This window comes from Oncorhynchus gorbuscha, linkage group LG01 (assembly GCF_021184085.1).
Source record: "Oncorhynchus gorbuscha isolate QuinsamMale2020 ecotype Even-year linkage group LG01, OgorEven_v1.0, whole genome shotgun sequence".
Lineage (NCBI taxonomy): Eukaryota > Metazoa > Chordata > Actinopteri > Salmoniformes > Salmonidae > Oncorhynchus > Oncorhynchus gorbuscha.
The window spans coordinates 73,264,474-73,286,583 of NC_060173.1; the positions used below are offsets into that span (position 1 = coordinate 73,264,474).

Consider the following 22,110-nt stretch of genomic DNA (forward strand, 5'->3'; position numbering starts at 1 on the left):
ATATATGAATGAGTGATGGTACAGAGCAGCATAGGCAAGATACAGTAGATGGTATCGAGTACAGTATATATATATGAGATGAGTATGTAAACAAAGTGGCATAGTTAAAGTGGCTAGTGATACATGTATTACATAAGGATGCAGTCGATGATATAGAGTACAGTATATACGTATGCATATGAGATGAATAATGTAGGGTAAGTAACATTATATAAGGTAGCATTGTTTAAAGTGGCTAGTGATATATTTACATCATTTCCCATCAATTCCCATTGTTAAAGTGGCTGGAGTTGAGTCAGTGCCAGTGAAAAGTGTGTGTGCCAGTGCGCGTGCTTGTTCGTTGTGTGCGTGTCTGTGTGCGTGCTTGTTCGTGTGCGCGCTTAACCTCTGTTTGTGTGTGTGTGTGTGTCCGCGCGTCTGCACGTGTCCTAATCAGCCTGTCCCTTTTCAAGTTCAGTGTAGTTTATGAGGATCCCAGTTAGTTACTGCACATGCAGCTGCTACTCTTCCTGGGGTCCATAAGTATAGGGGCAAAATGGAGGAGCAATTCAGCAGGTCGGACACGAGGCGTATGTTGCAGGGGATTTTTAACGATCACGGATTACAAAATGAAAGCCAGTCACGTCACGGACACCAACGCCACCTTACTGGACGACCTAGACACCCTTTCCTCATGTTTCGAGCGTAACAACTCTGAGCTGCCTAGGAGAGCCCTAAAAGACAAATGAGGGCTATGTGTGTAGTTTAGAGTGTGTAGTCTTAGAGTGATTATCTTAATTTACCGGTTAGCTAGCCAGCTATTTGTCAACCTTAACGTAGGAGACTCTGCTAGCTAGCCAACAGCTAGCCAACGTCTACCGAATAGGACTCAACAACCCGGTCGCATTCACAGGTAGTATCACATTTTCATTTAATTTCATTACAGTACAACGGTTTGATTTGTTTGATCGTAGCTAGCTACATAGCTAGCTACATAGCAGTCTTTGTATCAAAGATAATTGTGTAGTCTAGAGCGATTTTATAGGTTAGCTAGCCAGCTATTGTCGTTCTTTTAACGCAACGTAACGTAAACAACACTGCTAGCTAGCCCCCGAATAGCAGCACTACAGAAACTATTACACTCAACGGAACGACTTGATTAGTGTAGTGTCAACAACGCAGCCACTGCCAGCTAGCCTACAAAGTCAACAACGCAGCCACTGCCAGCTAGCCTACTTCAGCAGTACTGTATCATTTTAATCATTTTAGTCAATAAGATTCTTGCTACGTAAGCTTAACTTTCTGAACATTCGAGACGTGTAGTCCACTTGTCATTCCAATCTCCTTTGCATTAGCGTAGCCTCTTCTGTAGCCTGTCAACTATGTGTCTGTCTATCCCTGTTCTCTCCTCTCTGCACAGACCATACAAACGCTCCACACCGCGTGGCCGCGGCCACCCTAATCTGGTGGTCCCAGCGCGCACGACCCACGTCGAGTTCCAGGTCTCTGGTAGCCTCGAACTGCCGATCTGCGGCCAACAAGGCAGAGTTCATCTCAGCCTATGCCTCCCTCCAGTCCCTCGACTTCTTGGCACTGATGGAAACATGGATCACCACAGACAACACTGCTACTCCTACTGCTCTCTCTTCGTCCGCCCACGTGTTCTCGCACACCCCGAGAGCTTCTGGTCAGCGGGGTGGTGGCACCGGGATCCTCATCTCTCCCAAGTGGTCATTCTCTCTTTCTCCCCTTACCCATCTGTCTATCGCCTCCTTTGAATTCCATGCTGTCACAGTTACCAGCCCTTTCAAGCTTAACATCCTTATCATTTATCGCCCTCCAGGTTCCCTCGGAGAGTTCATCAATGAGCTTGATGCCTTGATAAGCTCCTTTCCTGAGGACGGCTCACCTCTCACAGTGCTGGGCGACTTTAACCTCCCCACGACTACCTTTGACTCATTCCTCTCTGCCTCCTTCTTTCCACTCCTCTCCTCTTTTGACCTCACCCTCTCACCTTCCCCCCCTACTCACAAGGCAGGCAATACACTCGACCTCATCTTTACTAGATGCTGTTCTTCCACTAACCTCATTGCAACTCCCCTCCAAGTCTCCGACCACTACCTTGTATCCTTTTTCCTGTCGCTCTCATCCAACACCTCCCACACTGCCCCTACTCAGATGGTATCGCGCCGTCCCAACCTTCGCTCTCTCTCCCCCGCTACTCTCTCCTCTTCCATCCTATCATCTCTTCCCTCTGCTCAAACCTTCTCCAACCTATCTCCTGATTCTGCCTCCTCAACCCTCCTCTCCTCCCTTTCTGCATCTTTTGACTCTCTATGTCCCCTATCCTCCAGGCCGGCTCGGTCCTCCCCTCCCGCCCCGTGGCTCGACGACTCATTGCGAGCTCACAGAACAGGGCTCCGGGCAGCTGAGCGGAAATGGAGGAAAACTCGCCTCCCTGCGGACCTGGCATCCTTTCACTCCCTCCTCTCTACATTTTCCTCCTATGTCTCTGCTGCTAAAGCCATTTTCTACCACTCTAAATTCCAAGCATCTGCCTCTAACCCTAGGAAGCTCTTTGCCACCTTCTCCTCCCTCCTGAATCCTCCTCCCCCCCCCCTCCCTCTTTGCAGATGACTTCGTCAACCATTTTGAAAAGAAGGTCGACGACATCCGATCCTCGTTTGCTAAGTCAAACGGCACCGCTGGTTCTGCTCACACTGCCCTACCCTGTGCTCTGACCTCTTTCTCCCCTCTCTCTCCAGATGAAATCTCGCGTCTTGTGACGGCCGGCCGCCCAACAACCTGCCCGCTTGACCCTATCCCCTCCTCTCTTCTCCAGACCATTTCCGGAGACCTTCTCCCTTACCTCACCTCGCTCATCAACTCATCCCTGACCGCTGGCTACGTCCCTTCCGTCTTCAAGAGAGCGAGAGTTGCACCCCTTCTGAAAAATCCTACACTCGATCCCTCCAATGTCAACAACTATAGACCAGTATCCCTTCTTTCTTTTCTCTCCAAAACTCTTGAACGTGCCGTCCTTGGCCAGCTCTCCCGCTATCTCTCTCTGAATGACCTTCTTGATCCAAATCAGTCAGGTTTCAAGACTAGTCATTCAACTGAGACTGCTCTTCTCTGTATCACGGAGGCGCTCCGCACTGCTAAAGCTAACTCTCTCTCCTCTGCTCTCATTCTTCTAGACCTATCGGCTGCCTTCGATACTGTGAACCATCAGATCCTCCTCTCCACCCTCTCCGAGTTGGGCATCTCCGGCGCGGCCCACGCTTGGATTGCGTCCTACCTGACAGGTCGCTCCTACCAGGTGGCGTGGCGAGAATCTGTCTCCTCACCACGCGCTCTCACCACTGGTGTCCCCCAGGGCTCTGTTCTAGGCCCTCTCCTATTCTCGCTATACACCAAGTCACTTGGCTCTGTCATAACCTCACATGGTCTCTCCTATCATTGCTATGCAGACGACACACAATTAATCTTCTCCTTTCCCCCTTCTGATGACCAGGTGGCGAATCGCATCTCTGCATGTCTGGCAGACATATCAGTGTGGATGACGGATCACCACCTCAAGCTGAACCTCGGCAAGACGGAGCTGCTCTTCCTCCCGGGGGAAGGACTGCCCGTTCCATGATCTCGATGATCACGGTTGACAACTCCATTGTGTCCTCCTCCCAGAGCGCTAAGAACCTTGGCGTGATCCTGGACAACACCCTGTCGTTCTCAACTAACATCAAGGCGGTGGCCCGTTCCTGTAGGTTCATGCTCTACAACATCCGCAGAGTACGACCCTGCCTCACACAGGAAACGGCGCAGGTCCTAATCCAGGCACTTGTCATCTCCCGTCTGGATTACTGCAACTCGCTGTTGGCTGGGCTCCCTGCCTGTGCCATTAAACCCCTACAACTCATCCAGAACGCCGCAGCCCGTCTGGTGTTCAACCTTCCCAAGTTCTCTCACGTCACCCCGCTCTTCCGCTCTCTCCACTGGCTTCCAGTTGAAGCTCGCATCCGCTACAAGACCATGGTGCTTGCCTACGGAGCTGTGAGGGGAATGGCACCTCAGTACCTCCAGGCTCTGATCAGGCCCTACACCCAAACAAGGGCACTGCGTTCATCCACCTCTGGCCTGCTCGCCTCCCTACCACTGAGGAAGTACAGTTCCCGCTCAGCCCAGTCAAAACTGTTCGCTGCTCTGGCCCCCCAATGGTGGAACAAACTCCCTCACGACGCCAGGACAGCGGAGTCAATCACCACCTTCCAGAGACACCTGAAACCCCACCTCTTTAAGGAATACCTAGGATAGGATAAGTAATCCTTCTCACCCCCCCCTTTAAGATTTAGATGCACTATTGTAAAGTGACTGTTCTACTGGATGTCATAAGGTGAATGCACCCATCTGTAAGTCGCTCTGGATAAGAGCGTCTGCTAAATGACTTAAATGTAAATGTAAATGTAACCAGGCTGGGCACCGTGGAGACGGTGAAAAACTTCAAGTTCCTTTTGGTGTACACATCTCCAAGGAGATAAAATTGTCAATACACATGGACACCGTGCTGAAGAAGGCACATCGACTTTTCAAACTCTGGACGCTGAAGAAATTCGGCCTGTCCTCGAGTGTTCTCGAGTGTTCTGCCAGGCTGTATCACAGTGGCAACTCCACCGCCGCTGACCGCATGGTGCTACAGAGGGTGGTACACGTAGCCGATTGCACCATTGGGTGCTCACTGCCTGCCCTCCAGGACACCTACAACACCAGATGTCGCTGGAAGTCCAAGAAGATCATTAAGGACCTCAGCCACCAGAGCCACGGCCTGTTCTCCACGCTTCCATCACTCAGATGCGGGCAGTATAGGAGAATCATGGCACACATTTTTTTTATGTCCGACTGGCCAATAGCTTCTACCTCTAGACCATCATGCTGCTGAATGGCCACCGTTAGGCAGCTACCTGCTCCCCGGACTTCCAGAATAAGAGTTATACACTGGAAAGAGACAACAAAAATACTACACATATATACAGTGAGCTCCAATAGTATTGGGATAGTGACACATTTTTTGAACTCCAGCACTTTGGATTTGAAATGAAACAATGACTATGAGGTTAAAGTGCAGACTGTCAGGTTTGATTTGAGGGTATTTCCACCCATATCGAGTGAACAGTTTTGAAAGTACAGCACTTTTTGTACATGGTCTCTCCATTTTAAGGGGCCAAAACTATTTGGACAAATTCACTTTTATGTGTATTAAAGTATTTGGTATTTGGTCCGATATTAACAGCACGCAATGACTACATCAAGGTTGTGACTCTACAGACTTGTCGGATGCATTTGCTGTTTTTTTTGGTTGTGTTTCAGATTATTTTGATCGCCAAAATAAATTAATGGCATTTTTGGAGTCCCTTTTATTGTAAAGAACAATATGATTTGTTTCTTTACATTCATGTGGATGCTCCCATGATTTATGGAGAGTCCTGAATGAAACGTTACATAATGATGAGTGCGAAAGTTAGACAGACAAAATATCATACCTCGCACCACTACAATATCAGGGGAGGTTATGTTTGGGCGGTATGATATTTGTACGTCTGTCAGATTCGTAAATCAAGCACTGCTATAATACTCGAGCAAACATCTCCGAAGCAAAGTCCTAGAAGATGGTATCCGATCATCTTTCCCCGTTGAAATGGATTCCCACACTCTTAACTCCCCACGCGACTGCAGTTGACCAAGCCAAATACGAAGATGAAGCAGAGAACTAAAGAGTTCGCAAGTCAAAGCTCTTACATAAAGTCTGAGTCACTAGGCCTTATCCTGCTCTTCCTCTCCACTTAAGAAGAGAAACTGAAAACATATGTAGCGGAAAATGCCTGCATTTGGTCTGATATAATGCCTGGCTGGAATATAGAGAGAGTGTGAGTTAGCAAGGTGTGTGTGAGTGAGTTAGCAAGAGGGCTGTGAAAATGAATGAATGCGTCATATGAAAGCACGCACGCATGCACACACACACGCACACACACACCTTCCCTCTGTTCAAAACCTAAGCAGAGGGAACAGAGCCCAAGGTGAGACGGGTCTCGGTTCTAACGATTCCCCCAGCAGACTGCCTACAAATTAACGACAATCTTTACCATTGTCATAAATGAAATATCACCGCCCGCGCACTGCAAGACATCTTGTGAAGATTAATTCAGCAAAAAATGTTCTCTGCAGTGGGGGAAAAAAAATACAACTCATTTAAATAAAGAGAAGCGGTCCCATGAAGAATTGCCTCACCTTTTTCATCTTCCTCGCCATCCGTCAGTGCACACCTGGGGAGAGCACTGACTGGGCCAGTATGCACTGGCATACACATACAAACTTTATGCACAGAAATAGCTGGACCGTGTAGGACGGTCTCGGTCTGTCTATATGCCTGCCTGTCTGTCTGCCTGCTTATACGCCTGTCTCGCTCTCTGTCCTCCTATCTGTCCGCCTGTCTACTATGACTACATGCCACTACAGTACCTCCGTCAGCATTTGCCAGCATCCTGTGCACTGTCCCAGTTTGCTGAGCTTGCCTGTGGCGGGACTCATTGACTCACTGTGTTGACTAACCCAGTGTGTTGCAACTGTTTTGCCGATGCTGCAGTAAAGACTCATTACTGTAATGGAGGTGAAGGGGGGGGGGGTGACGGGGAGAGAAGGAGAAAGGACACCACAGGCCCTTTCCCTGCCACAATGAACATCAGCAGTGTGACCATCACACACCCCTCCCAGGCAATTTCTCTAAAAATCACGAGTCGCCACTAGTGGAATTCAGCATGAACGGTGCTGGCCCCGACGTCTGTCTGTATGCATGTGCCTATATCTTCCAGTGGAGATAGGTGAGGGAGAGAGAGAATGGAAGAAAGAGGCCACGGCAGAGAGAGATCACGCAGGTTTCCAGCCAGCAGAGCTCCTGATGGGGCTGAGGGAGATTTGCCACAGGACAATACAACATAATGACAATCTCTGCCCCTTAACGTTGCCAGCGTAACGCTGCCACAGCCACTGCCCCAGGAGCTTCTGAACGGACTGGGTGTTCAGTCAGCACTCTGCTCTCCCCCAGAGAGAGTGCAGACATCTCAGAGCCCAAGTTCCTCCTCTCTGGACAGTTCCTCCCTCGCAGCACAATGCTGAGAAAAAAAGGGTATTTTCTAAAGAGAAGAGGGTAGGGTGCCAAATGCCACCAGGCATCAACGACACCTCGGCCTGTAGTAGGCATCTGGTGCCTTGGAAGGTTAGACAAGGAAATACTAAGCAGAGAACCGACTCCATGGAAAAAAATGTGGAGGGAAAAGAGAATAATTCTCATCTTGATGATAGCTAAACTTAAAGCCCCATGGTCCTGTGTAGCTCAGTTGGTAGAGCATGGCGCTTGTAACGCCAGGGTAGTGGGTTCGATCCTCGGGACCACCCATACGTAGAATGTATGCACACATGACTGTAAGTCGCTTTGGATAAAAGCGTCTGCTAAATGGCATATATTATTATTATTATTATATTATATATTGTAATCAACCTAACAGGGTTTGGATTTCCACCAGGGGGAGAAAAATATGAATCTGGGCCCCCTACTAGTTGAGCATTCCAAAAATAGAAACTGGGTAGAGCAGGAATTGCTATCCTCTAAGACCGGAGAAAAAATATCAAAAATATTTTTCTGTTTGTCTAAACCGAGAGCACTGGATGACACAGGTTACCATCATTCGGTATAACGCACCGCTTTATGATACGCCGCTCATAGTTGCGCCGGTCATATGGACATTAGGGCTGACCCCATTTGGGGCTGACCCCAATTAGTCGACTGGTCGATTGTTTGGTCAATAGGCTGTTGGTCGGCTGGGATTTCTTTAGTCGAACAGTCGCAAATATATATTTTCTATGCCGGCACAAGACACCTGTCTGAGTCGCTCCTGTCTCAATGGACTAATCCATTGCGGAGGACATCACTGGCACTAAGACATGTGCTACTAAAATGTAAATGGTTATATTATGTAAAAAAACAAAAATGGCGCAACACTAATAAATATGATATTATTTTATAACAAATGCTCTTTTTTCCGAGATGGACAGCGGTCGCAGAGGCAGCAGCGGCGCGTAGAGACGAGGAAACAGCCTTAATTGTCTAAGAAAAGTGAGGAGAGAGGAAACCCCAACTTAATTAGGTCTTTAATCAATAGCCTAACTGTTAAATGTGCCTGGCTTTATAAATCATCCATATATATATATATATCTACAGAAATAAAACAGATCCCGTTTCTGTTGCCAGTTTAATAGCCTACTGATTCATTGAGCACCAAGCCTCACGCAACCTTAAAAATGTCGGCTAAAGCAATTTCACAAATTTCGTTTTTAATCTTCTCTATGCTGTAATAAAGGCTGGTAAGTGTTAGAACAGGTAATACTTGTGACTTATTTAGTGTTGTTCACACTGTTCCAAACGGGCAGAACATTTTTATTGTCATCTAAAAAGACAGCACCTGTTTGTCACACAAAAAATGCAATCTCCTTCTTATTGTCATTATTACAATTGTTATTATGATCGTCATTATAATAAAGTAATGTCATTATGGCTTCTTATAGTTGTAGCCTTGTATCACCACCATCGAGCTGAAGGCCTATAGTGCGCATCCTGTTTAGTCTTGAGACCGTAACTTTACTTGGGGCTATATTTCAATATATATTTCAATATATATTTCAATATAGGCCACTGATCAATCAATCATGTCATCACACAGCATACGAATCATTCATGCTTTGAAATGCAACCAAGCATTTTAGTTTTCAAATGAAATGACAAAGGGAGCTTTGGATAATTAGCCTGTGCAATAAACAACTGTTATGTTACAGTTATAATTTATTTAGTGTTGTTTATACTGTTCCAAATTGTTATAATAAAAATGAAGATAGTAATCTAACAGGGTCTGTTTGGCACAAAATATTCATGCAGCGCTTGCTCCTATACCCTCCTTGTTCTTGATCTCCAATAGTCAAATGACTTACACCTTATCAGAATTTCCCTTTCCCTCCTGAGAAACCAGTAAACATTCCCCCGTTTTGAGTATCTTTTTCACGTCCTCCGCATGCATTTTGCTGTCACGTGTTACGGGGTTTGTTATAACCAATTTATTGGTGTGATTATAATAGGCTTGCATACATGTTTCACAAAGAGAGCAAGGATTGAGGGAATGTTTTTCCTAAACAAATGAGGTATTTCGTTAACATAACTTTTCAGTCAGAGATACAAGTAAGAAACTAAATTGCTGTAATTATGTTGCAGCATCAGCACGGACGGCGCGATAATGACCTGCTGTGCTGTGGTGCCTGTTCGGTGCAACAGGGAGGAGAGAGAGACAATGCCAGTCACACAGGCACTTGCTGTCATTTTTTTTAACACAGCATGGCCATCGGGCTCCCTCTTGAGTAATTAGTGTGTCTTAATTATTTTATCAAACAGTGAGCTTAAAGCATCAGACAAGCTCAGTGCATATAGCTGATTTTATTCAAAACACATACATGCATCTATATATGGAAAAATACATGTTTTAAAATTTCAGCCAATATTTTTGGGGTAGCAAGGACAGCCCTAATGGACACCCTTCATTATTAAAGTATCAGGCATTGGTAACGCAACCCCTGTGTTGGCTATAGTGTTACCTTCACTAAGGCAGCCTTAGGAAAGCCTTTGTGTAACCTAACACAGGGATATGATATTCATATTGTCTGCCTTTTTACATATTAATGGGTCGTTGAAGGGGCTGGGTCCTGTTGCAGAGTGAAAGAGAGACGATTGTGGGTCCTTTTGTTGCCGATGTCAAGCCATGTCACTCAAAGGCCCGGAAAGAGCCACTGCAGCCCATGTCTTATACTGAGCAAACCCTAGCAGTTACAGGCAGTTACAGTCACACATTATTTGAAGATTGATATAATCTGCAGATCCTTCAAGTGATCTGCAAGCTTAAAGTAATCTCTCTCAGGAACGAGCTGGGTCAGGGTCGACAATTTGAGCATTCAAAGAAATCAAAATCCCACAATGTCTGAAGTCAAACAGCCTTCACAGGGCAGCCTTGGAGCAGTCACAGCAACCTTCCCCAATAAACAGTCCAACTAGTCTGAATTGTTTGTGGAGTATTCAAGAATAGCTCGTGTGCTAGAGAGCTTTTCACTTGGAGCTACATAAGGTTTGTGAAGTGAACTACACTCTGTTCACCTTACCGTGGTTCTGGGCGGTCAGCGGAGTGATGCAGATCTTGGATGAAGTTCCAAGGTCCTATGAACAGGTGTCAGAGCTCATGCCTGAAAGAGAGAAAATCAGTATGAGTATTATAATGACACTGTTCTTCCTGTAAAACAGAGATGTCAGTAAAGCTAGATAAAACAATACTGAGCCTTACAGGAAGTGTCTGAATTTCACAAACACCCATGCCAAGTGCAGAAGTATCCACTTGCCCAGATGCTCTGACCCCCCCCACTCCAGCAGTGTGAAAGGCAAGACCACCAACAACCAAATGTTCAAGTCAAGACACCACAAAATGATTGTCTGCCAAACATGTATGGGGGTCCATATTTATAACACCCAAAGAGACTGGAAAGTACCTGAAACAGGGGAGTGGTTGGAAACCAGTCAGGGACAAGATAGCTCCTTATGAGTAGGGCTACCTTAGCTATGAGTACATTGGATACTTGGCATCTGAACAAATCACAATCAAGCAGGGACTTGATCTGAAAGCAACCGGTGCCGTAAGGCAGTGCCAGGGCAGGTGGGGAGATGGGCATAGGAGACGAGCTTCAGCATGCCAACCGGAATGTTAGTCTGTTGATTACAGGAGTGAAACCATCTGTATTTTCAAGTACTGCAGTATCACGTCATGGCTATGCGTGTCACCTGCAGGGACTGGGGAGGTTGTCAGGATCAAAATTAAATATGAAAGGAGCAAAGCCCAGGTAAAAAGTTAAAGGAACATCTGTATCAATCAATCAATTCTTCAGTGAGACAATTACACAAATTGTAATACCAAAAGACACGCCAGAATGGCTTTCCAAGAGGTGTTGAGTCTGCTTACAAATCTGAGACAAGGTTTGAATATTGCTGCTCATCAATGATTCCCAACCAAATTTACTAAGCTTGAGCAATTTTGACAAAAACAATGGATACATGTTGCCCTAAGAGTTGTGCAGAGTTGGTAAGGGGTGGGGGTTACTTTTTCCTTCCGTTCCGTCCATATGACAGCTGCACCACGTGTCTGAAGCAGCCACTTTCCATCCACCGTGTCTTATGTCTTATGCCCAAGTGTGTGTGGAGGAGATGGAGGAGGGCCTCGGCATTCCAGTGCCTCACCAAGGTGCTCTTCCTGCCTTTCTGCACCGTCTGCTTGTGGTGGACAAACTCGCGTCCTCGGTGTGAGGGGAGTGATGCCGGCACAGCAGAAGATACTCCAGACATTGGCAACTTGATTTGATGCCACAGGGATCTTCATCGGGTCACTGTGCTCATAAGATCATGGCGAGCTTGAAAGTTTGGTCGATATCCTGTGGTTTGTCATGAGCCATTTTTTTTGCGTAATAAGGTTGTGGCATTGGCATCATGGTAAATTGCAACAACCCGACACGGTATGGCATGACAGGTATCATGTCATTAGTGGTAATGTCATTCAAGACACATAACTCACTGCATGGTTATGGTAATCCGTTATGAGGTTTTAGGACATTGTTTTGATTTATGGCCCTGTGCACCCCTGCCCCGGATGTCTTTGCTTCGTACCTCCATTCATAATAACAGAGGAAAAATTGGAGGGAACGCTACAGAGGATGGCAAATACATAGGATGACATCACCCTGGCTTAAAAACACATTCTAGAAATAGAGCAGCATATCCTGTCATTCACCAAGACTAGGGAACTAGTGACGCTACAGTTAAATTAAGCAACTCCCCAGACGCATCCACCTCACACGTTATCATATCCACACACACACACACGCTAGAACATATGCAAGAGAGGGACTGTGAGGTTAAATTTGGCATCGTATCCCACTGCTGATTGTGACAGAAATATCCACTCTCACGCACTCACACAAAACACACTGCACACGCAATACACTTGTAAATTCTACTCCCTATGGGGTATGATAATGCTCATCTGCATATTCATGTCGGCATTGTCACAAACATTTATAGGTAGGGCCCAGTGTACCCCTAGGGAGCAGCAGTGATCGCAGCGGTCGTGGGGGGTGCATTGCTACTAGCATTGACATGACATGCTAGCTGTTTCCATAGACTTCCAGTCATTGAGCCAACAACTATCCATTTAAAAGTGCGCCCCGGGAAGAAATCATATGTATTTTTGTATACATTTTCTGTGGGGTGGTTGCAGCAATTTAGCAGCGGTGGGGAAACACTGGGTAGGCCTATACAACCACACACACACACACACACACACACACACACACACACACACACACACACACACACACACACACACACACACACACACACACACACACACACACACACACACACACACACCCTCCAACTCTCAATTACAGCATTCATCTTCTCAACATGTATCCAAGCTACTGTAATTGGCCACATTTATCGGAATACAAATTCATGAAACCAATCATTTTTGATGAATGGCCCAGTTCGACTTGATGCATAATAGCCATTAGAGAAAAGCCTGGGCAAGTCATAATCCATCCACTGGGACAAAGGCGAGAGGAAATTGAGAAATAACTGACACAATCCTCTTATTTTCTGACTCAATGCGGCAGAGAGCAGCTTTGTAATCACTTCATTTTTCACGTCTCTGCACCTTCTCGGGAAAACGTTGATGGCCGCTGAAGAGCCCGGTGCACAAAATAAAGGGCCAGACAAAAGAGAAACAAGGGCTTGGCAGCCAGGCGGAAGCATCCATTACAACGGCTCGAGTTTCCAGTCTGTTCCTGTCAAAGGCGGGTGACAAAAGAGCGTGTTCAAGAGGGGAAGGGGGGGCTTGTCGACCGGGGGGTCGTCTGTGGGTGATACCTATGACGGGGTGTTCCTGTCTAGTCAAGAGGGAGCTTGTCGATTGGATAAAGACATCCAATGAAGATATTACAGGGAGGGAGATGAATGAATGGGGAAACGCTATAGAGTGAGGTACATTCTGACACCCAAGGTCAACGATGGCAAAAACACTTAGTGATAGTGAAGAATCTCCCACAGACGATTAAACTGTTCTGTAGCCTGGGTGACCATTTGTTTCTGATTGAAAAGTTGGTATTTTCTTAACAAGGCAACAAATGTAGCGATGTTAAATATAGACCGGTAACCAGGCTAGCTATCTTGTGACACAGGAGCAAAATTCCTCCTTGATGCAGCCAGAGGGAGAGACTGCTGCCAACATCTCAACTGACTGAAAGACAAACCCTTTATTTTTCAGCATCAGACCTGCCCAATTCTCACATTCTCACCTAATTCTCACATTGTTTAGGTATTTAATAGACCAAATTACAAAGTCTGTTAAATCTTCTTGCAATTTGTAGTCTGACATTTCAGATTTACATTAAATCATTTTTCAAAGTTCTTTAGATGTAGTGAACTACTTTTTCAAAGTACAGTGCACTCGGGAAAGTATTCAGACCCCTTCCCTTTTCCCACATTTTGTTACATTACAGCCTCATTTACCCTCATCAATCTACACACAATAACCCATAATGACAAAGCAAAAACAGGATCTTAGAATCTTTTGCAACTGTATTAAATATAAAAACACAGAAATACCTTATTTACATAAGTATTCAGACCCTTTGCTATGAGACTCGAAATTGAGCTCAGGTGCATCCTGTGTCCACTGATCATCCTTGAGATGTTTCTACAACTTAATTGGAGTCCATCTGTGGTAAATTCAATTGATTAGATGTGATTTGGAAAGGCACACACCTGTCTACATTTGAAGTCGGAAGTTTACATACACTTAGGTTGGAGTCATTAAAATTAGTTTTTCAACCACTCCACAAATGTTTTGTTAACAACTATAGTTTTGGCAAGTCGGTAAGGACATCTACTTTGTGCATGACACAAGTACTTTTCCCAACAATTGTTTACAGACAGATTATTTCACTTGTAATTCACTGCATCACAATCAGACGTTTACATACACTAAGTTGACTGTGCCTGTAAACAGCTTGGGAAATTCCAGAAAATGATGTCATAGCTTTAGAAACTTCTGATAAGCTAATTGACATAATTTGAGTCAATTGGAGATGTACCTGTGGATGTATTTCAAGGCCTACCTTCAAAGTTGTCAACGCTGTCAAAGGTGCTTCAACAAAGTACTGAGTAAAGGGTCTGAATACTTATATAAAAGTGATATTTTAGGTTTTTTTTAAATATACATTTGCAAAAGTTTCTACAAACTTGTTTTTGCTTTGTCACTATGGGGTATTGTGTGAAGATTAATGAGGGAAAATAACTATATAATCCATTTTAGAATAAGGCTGTAACGTAACAATATGTGGACAAACTCAAGGGGTCTGAATACTTTCCAAATGCACTGTATCTGTAGTTACGTAAACTACATGGGTAGCTTTAATAAGCTTTAGCGTAGCTTAACTTCTTCCAGTGTGAAGTAATTGGTAGCTTGGTTGTCATAGACGTGTGTATAGGTGCCAGGGTTGTCAGGCGCAGGAGAATCGAACTTGGTCAAATTGAGTAGTTTAATAACTTAAAAACACAGCTCCAAAACCATGACAATGAACAAAACAAAGCGGGTACGAGGACCCGTCGTGCACAAACATGATAAATGAACAACAAACGACCTCTGACAAGGACATGAGGGGAAAGAGGGTTAAATACACAATAGGTAATGAATGGGATTGGAACCAGGTGTGTAGGAAGACAAGACAAAACCAAAGAAAAATGAAAAATGGATCAATGATGGCTAGAAGACCGAACAAACAGAGGCATGGACTTCTGCAAAAGTCGGGACATTGGCACTATATTTTCAGAGTGGCTTCCTCAACACTGCAGCTAAGACAGGACACCTTGATTAAAATAAACATGTTTTCAAATCAAATTGTATTTGTCACATGCGCTGAATACAAGTGTAGACTTTACCGTGAAATGCTTACTTACAAGCCCTTTCCCAATAATGCAGTTAAAAAGTAAGAAATAGATAAAAGTGAAATAGTAACACAATAAAATAACAATAACGAGGCTATATACAGGTTTTATACAAGGAGTACCGGTACCGAGTCAGTATACTGGAGTACGAGGTAGTTGGGGGATTTTGTTTTTTATTATTGTTAAATTAAGTGAATTTACACAGAATTACAGTAACGCAATAAGATCATGGGTCCCCGAGCTGTACTACACAGAAATGCATAATTATGGATATAACTGTCATTCTCTTCATGGTGATGTATCCTGAATAGGTACACAAAGGTAGAAGTATGCAATATCACACGTTGCATATATGGGTATTATTATACACACTGGCTCCGCCCCCAAACAAGACCACATTTGGTTGGTCTGGACCTGACCAAATCTGAACCAATCCTAGACCAACGTGTAATCGTCTATGTTTTACAAGTTTAGACATCACAGCACAGCACATCACATCACACAGTAGAGTAGAGTAGAGTTCAGTACATTATACTGTATTTGAGTGTGCTCTACTGTACTGATCTATACTCTACTTTTCTTTACTGTCCTGATCTATAATCTACATTTCTTTAATGTACTCTACTGATCTATACTTTACTGTACTGATCTATTCTCTCATTTGTTAAATAAAAAAAAATAAAAAAAATGGTTTTACAGTACTCTACTGTGATTCACTGTACTGTATTGTGCTGTCCAAACTTGTGAAAGATACACATCAATGATTGGTTCAGATTTTGTCCGCCAATCATGTACGTCCATGTTTGGGCCAAATCAAGGCTGAAGCAGACCAAAAGTCAACGTCAGCAGATGCTGGTTACAGTAAATGGAAAGAGAGGGGACTCATTGGTAGGTGTTGTCAGTAAGAGCCGGGAGAGGTGACATTAACTGGAGAGAGAGAGAGAAGAGAGGCAGAGAGACAGAAGGAGGGGTTGTCCAGACTTTTTTCACACTTTTTTTGACCACCAGATGACAGAAAGAAAACTGTAATGAGCTGAACATAACAGTATGCCAGTGGAAGGGACTAACAGTAGAGAGACTGTAGCATGTGACCCAACTATGATTTCTCATTGTAGCCAATTCAATTACCGATTTGGCCACAGAATTACGAGTTAATCGCTTAATAATTCATTTAAAAAATTGTAAAGCAGCAAAAACACTAACTAATTTGTAGGTCTACCTTTACTATTAGTTCTGTGAACTTTCATTATCAGAAATTAGAAAAAAAACTTAGATATGTAGGTTTTTGGTAACAGAATCACAAGGCAATGCTTCTTAAACTTACAAAAGGCAAATACATTTATCCAAAGCTAAATATGTGTGAATATTAGTTGTCGATAATGGAGTTCAACATTATTGTGTTTCGATGCATTTCTAATACTTTAAGACGTTTTCTGGTAGATGTTTTCGAAGATACACTTCCATCTGTTTGACCAGAAATCAAATCCTTTACTTCTGCCTTTTAAGATGGGAAAATGGTTGAAAAATGAACACGTTGGGTCCACGTTGAACACGTTGGGTCCTCTAATGGAAATGAACATAAATAAGTTAACTAAAGCCTAAAGTCCATCGTGGGAAGCCAAACGGTGATAGCCAAAGACTGGAAGCAGCCAGTTTCGAGCGTAATGTTCAGACGAGCTGCATCGATTGTAAAGTATGACATTTGCACGTCCCAACTGCTTCGTTTGAGAAGTATGCCGTGACAAGGGTGTGTTCAAGCGCCAAGTGTAGTTGTTAGTGGAGCGGGAGAATGATCAGAATAGTTTCCACACGTACATGTAATTAACCCCCTTCCCTGAGTCTGCCAAAACTTTAGGCCGGATTCCTGTTGCTCAGACAAAGCCTCTTAAAATTCTCTCTTGCTTTCTTGCGGTGATACAGTCAGCGCAAAGTACACAGGAAATGACCACTCAATTTGCTCATCCACCCGGCCTGAAAAGAATCCCATGTGCATTAGCCAAAACCAAAAAGTTGTTGATATCCATGTGGCTCATCTCCTTGGGCCATGGGCCAGGAGGTACTGTAATAAGCAGACTCTCTGTAGCCTTGTCAAACAGACACAGTTAAGACATCACAGGTCTAATGAGAGTAGAGCCACAGTGTCAGCAGTGCCACAGACTACAGAAACCTCTTGCACATGCTAAAGCCAAGAAGCCAACACTGTTCATATGGGCAATGTTTAAAAAATAACACTTTTTTTTAAAAGGCTGTTTACAGCCCGGAAGAGCAACAAAAGTGCTGGAGAGACAACACTAGCAATTAGTTGCTTCAATTGCTGCAAAGAGAACTGGTCAGCAACCAACCACAATAATGTAACTGACCAATTTCAAACGCAGTTGGGAAGCACTATGCACTCAAAGTCAACTGTACATACCGCTAGACTGAACATCTAGCGCCAATGTTTATACTACAACCGCAAATATCCTGAATGGGGCATATAAAGGCTGCCCACTGTCAATCTCACCCAATGAAAGTGCTCTGCCCCCCCCCACCATCAGAGAGCTCCTATTGGCTTAGCAGTGGAAATGACTGACAGTGTGTGATAATCCCCACCCGCAGGGTTCTAAGGACACCCATCTCCAATCACTACCCTCATTATCTCTCCAACAGACCCAACACAGTTCATTATTAATGACTAGCCAGGGCATACACAGGTCGGGTCCTCCCGTTCATTCAAAGAGGGCTGGGAAACAGGTGGGACGACCAAGGAGGAAAATGGCAAAGAAGAGCAAGAACAGAGTCATCACTAGAACACAACACTGGTTATGTCCCAATAAGAAAAAATGTCAATAAAAAAGGAAAGTTATCGACAAGACAAGGTTCAATTCCCTAAGGTATTCAGGAGATTAATACCCATTTGAATGCAGGAACGTGTAGGATGCAGGACAATGCAGGAATGGCATTTCTCACACAATTCCCATTTTTCAATTAGGCCTGTTATATTGGAATTTCAACCTGTATGCATTTTGTATTCTAGTGGGAACCTATTAATGTGGGATGCAATTCTTGTGGGAGGCTTTCTTTAATCATGTTTCTCTCTGCCATGGTAGGATTTGCACTTGTCAAAGGACATTTAATTCAGCCTGCGCTTCAGCCTCAATCTCTCAGTACAATATGAGTGGATGAGACATACTCCTAATTGAAGGCTGCTTCAAATCAATAACCTGCTAACTAGCAAGAGACCTGAATTCCCTGAGCCAAGAGAGCTACGTCGAGATCACTTTGAAGAAATATGAATACAACTGGCTTAATTCTGGGGCTCAAACTGATTGGCTAGATGATGGTGATTGATGCTCTACGATAATCATTTCATGCTTCAGTGGTTGAAGCTTCATGTGATGCTTGGTGTTTAATAGAGCGTCGCTGGTACTAAATCCTCTCTTGTGTGGTCTCCATTTTGGAACGGAACCGAGTCGCAGCCTCGTGGTCCTGAGCGGTGATGATGGAGGCCTCACTCACACCTGCTAGATCACCAAGAGCCAATGACGGAGCAGAAGGAGAGAACAGAAACTCCAATCACAGGACTATATTGCCATTATCTGAGCACATACTGACACTAAGAGGACACTTGGGCATTTACCATAGGAGACAAAGTTGTATTTGTATATTTTACTCAAACTAAGTGGGATTTGTTATGTCAAAAAAGTATGGAGCATATTAAACCAGAACACTATGCCTTGTCAGGACACAGGAGGGTTGCAAACAAAGGACATCTCATTTGCTTATTTTTGATTGGTGGGAATTATTAAAAACATCCAGGAGGGACAAGCAGATGGAGAGGTAATTAGCTGTGTGTGTGTGTGTGTGTGTGTGTGTGTGTGTGTGTGTGTGTGTGTGTGTGTGTGTGTGTGTGTGTGTGTGTGTGTGTGTGTGTGTGTGTGTGTGTGTGTGTGTGTGTGTGTGTGTGTGTGTGTGTGTGTGTGTGTGTGTGTGTGTGTGTGTGTGTGTGTGTGTGTGTGTGTGTGTGTGTGTGTGTGTGTACTGACTAGTAATTTCCCTCTAATTTCACCTTCTCTCCTCTCCCTCCTATTTCTATCTCCATCATAAATAACCTTGTCTGTCACCTCCCAGTCGCCCCTTTAAGAGTGGGTGGGGGGAGGGGTTTCACTGCAACACCAAGCCCAACATAGGCCGGAACACGAGAGGAATGCATATTGTCAATCTGTAACATTCATTTTGCATCACCAGAATTTAATAAAACCTTAACTCATATTGAAAAAGAGAGCCTCCGCACGATAACCTCGGAGACCAAAACAGACCACCATTTTTAAGCCAGCAAATGACTGGTGGCAATGCAAAGAGGAGATTCTACCAAGTATTTTCTGAGGGGGGAACAGAATATAGGCTACTATATTATGATGTATGACTATCTGAAGTTACTAGTGGGGTGAAGATTAGGGCTTCATCTTTTCCCGGTATTTTGCAAATGTTCCATCCCGAGAAGAAATCACTTTTCTCCTGGGTAACCTGGTATTTGCCGGCAAAAGCGGAAGAGCCATTCAGAAGCATTATAAAGCACATTAATACATCTGGATTTGATTAGAGCTTTGATCAGCAAAAAACTAAAACAAAGCTGATGCTACATCAAATGCATTTACATTAACAACATTTAATGAGCTCAAGCCCAATAAAGCCCAAATGATTGTGCCGTTATCCAACACATATACGGTTTAGGCTACAGCACATTACGCACAACAGAAAAAAAGCCCACAGATGTCGCCAGCTATATGTTCTCTTGGGTAAATAAATTAAACTAGCTCCAGGAGGCGAATCTGTTTTAGTGTGAACTGTATTACTGTACTGTATTGTATTATACTGTATTATATGGACTGGAATTACCTACGTCACTCAAACCATGATAAAGCAGAAGAGAATATGTGATTCTGGTGCAGCACATGCAGCCTACATAGTTACAAGTATAGACTGGCGAATTTAATTTTAATTGTGAAATATAATAAGGCCTATTTGTATAAATAGTAGGTTGACCTTTCATAATATTACCCCTAATGTTATTAGCCTTTCTCTCTCTATTGTTGCTTCATTTCTTTCATAATTCACTTCAATGACATAATATAGGACTGGAATTAGATGCAGAAGGCTTTCACTTCTCTTCACGAAGACTGAATAGTTATGGGTCTGAATAAATACTGTAACTGCTATAGCCTACTGCCACTGCGTGTTCGCTCTTCTTTCAAACTACCTGCGAGTTCTATTGGCTGTTCTATTTAACAGCGGAAAATAGCTTGTGTCCCGCTTCGAATAGTCCTGCCTAACTCAGTTGCCGGTGAGTAAGGAGAATGGATATCACCGTGAGGCCAATGGTGACTTTAAAACAGTTCCAGAATTGAATGGTTGTGATAGGAAAAAACTGAGGGTGGATCAACAACATTGTAGTTACTTCACAGTACTAACCGAATTGACAGAGTGAAAGAATGAAGGAAGCCTGTACAGAATAAAAATATTCCAAAGCATCCTGTTAGTAGTAAGGCACTAAAGTAAAACTGCCAAAATGTCCTGAATACAAAGCGTTATGTTTGGGGCAAATCCAACATAACACTGAGTATTACTCTTCCTATTTTCAAGCGTGGTGGTGGCTGCATCATGGTATGGGTATGTTTGTCATTGGCAAGAACTAGGGAGTTTTTTATGATAAAAAAATCTATGCCAAGACATGAAAATGTCTGTCTAGCAATGACCAAAAACCAACTGGACAGAGCTTGAAGAATTTTAAATAGAATAACGTGCAAATATTGTACAAACCAGCTGTGCAATGCTCTTAGAGTCTTACCCAGAAAGACTCCCAGCTGTAATCGCTGTCAAAAGTAATTCTAGCTATATTGACCCAGGGGGTTAAATACATATCTAATCAGAATATATTAGTGTTTTATTTACAAACGTTTGAATTTTTCTTCCACTTTGTGACATTAGAGCATTTTGTGTCGATCTTTGACAAAAAAAATGTAACAACAAAATGTGGAAAAAGGAAAGATGTGTGAATGTTTTCTGAGGGCACTGTAGATTTTATTTTTTATTTCACCTTTATTTAACCAGGCAGGCTCGTTGAGAACAAGTTTTCATTTACAACTGCGACCTGGTCAAGATAAAGCAAAGCAGTGTGACACAAACTACAACACAGAGTTGCACATGGAATAAACAAGCGTACAGTCAATAACACAATAGAAAAAAGTAAGTCTATATACAGTGTGTGAAAATCGCATGAAGGAGGTAAGGCAATAAATAGGCCATAGTAGCGAAGTAATTACAATTCAGCAAATTAACACTGGAGTGATAAATGAGTAGAAATACTGGTGTGCAAAAGAGCAGAAAAGTAAATAAAAATCAATATGGGGATGAGGTAGGTAGATTGGATGGGCTATTTACAGATGGGCTATGTACCGCTGCAGCGATCGGTTAGCTGCTCATATACAGTGGGGAGAACACGTATTTGATACACTGCCGATTTTGCAGGTTTTCCTACTTAAAAAGTATGTAGAGGTCTGTAATTTTTTATCATAGGTACACTTCATCTGTGAGAGACGGAATCTAAAACAAATATCCAGAAAATCACAGTGTATGATTTTTAAGTAATTTGCATTTTATTGCATGACATAAGTATTTGATCACCTACCAACCAGTAAGAATTCCGGCTCTCACAGAACTGTTAGTTTTTCTTTAAGAAGCCCTCTTGTTCTCCACTCATTACCTATATTAACTGCACCTGTTTGAACTCGTTACCTGTATAAAAGACACATGTCCACACACTCGATCAAACAGACTCCAACCTCTCCACAATGGCCAAGGCAAGAGAGCTGTGTACGGACATCAGGGTTAAATTGTAGACCTGCACAAGGCTGGAATGGGCTACAGGACAATAGGCAAGTAACTTGGTGAGAAGGCAACAACTGTTGGCATCAATTATTACATTGATGTGGGGCATCAATGATCATGAGGAAGGTGAGGGA

General features: G+C 43.7%; 1 protein-coding gene across 2 annotated transcripts in view; it reads right to left on the reverse strand.

Moving 5' to 3' along the window:
• adarb1b (adenosine deaminase RNA specific B1b) overlaps positions 1-22,110 on the reverse strand; it is a 180,836-nt gene that overhangs the window by 107,148 nt on the left and 51,578 nt on the right. For both annotated transcript variants that reach the window (XM_046359657.1, XM_046359647.1), the window contains exon 2: positions 10,225-10,305. The gene's annotated coding sequence lies outside the window, so the exon portion shown is untranslated. The remainder of the gene's footprint in view (positions 1-10,224; positions 10,306-22,110) is intronic.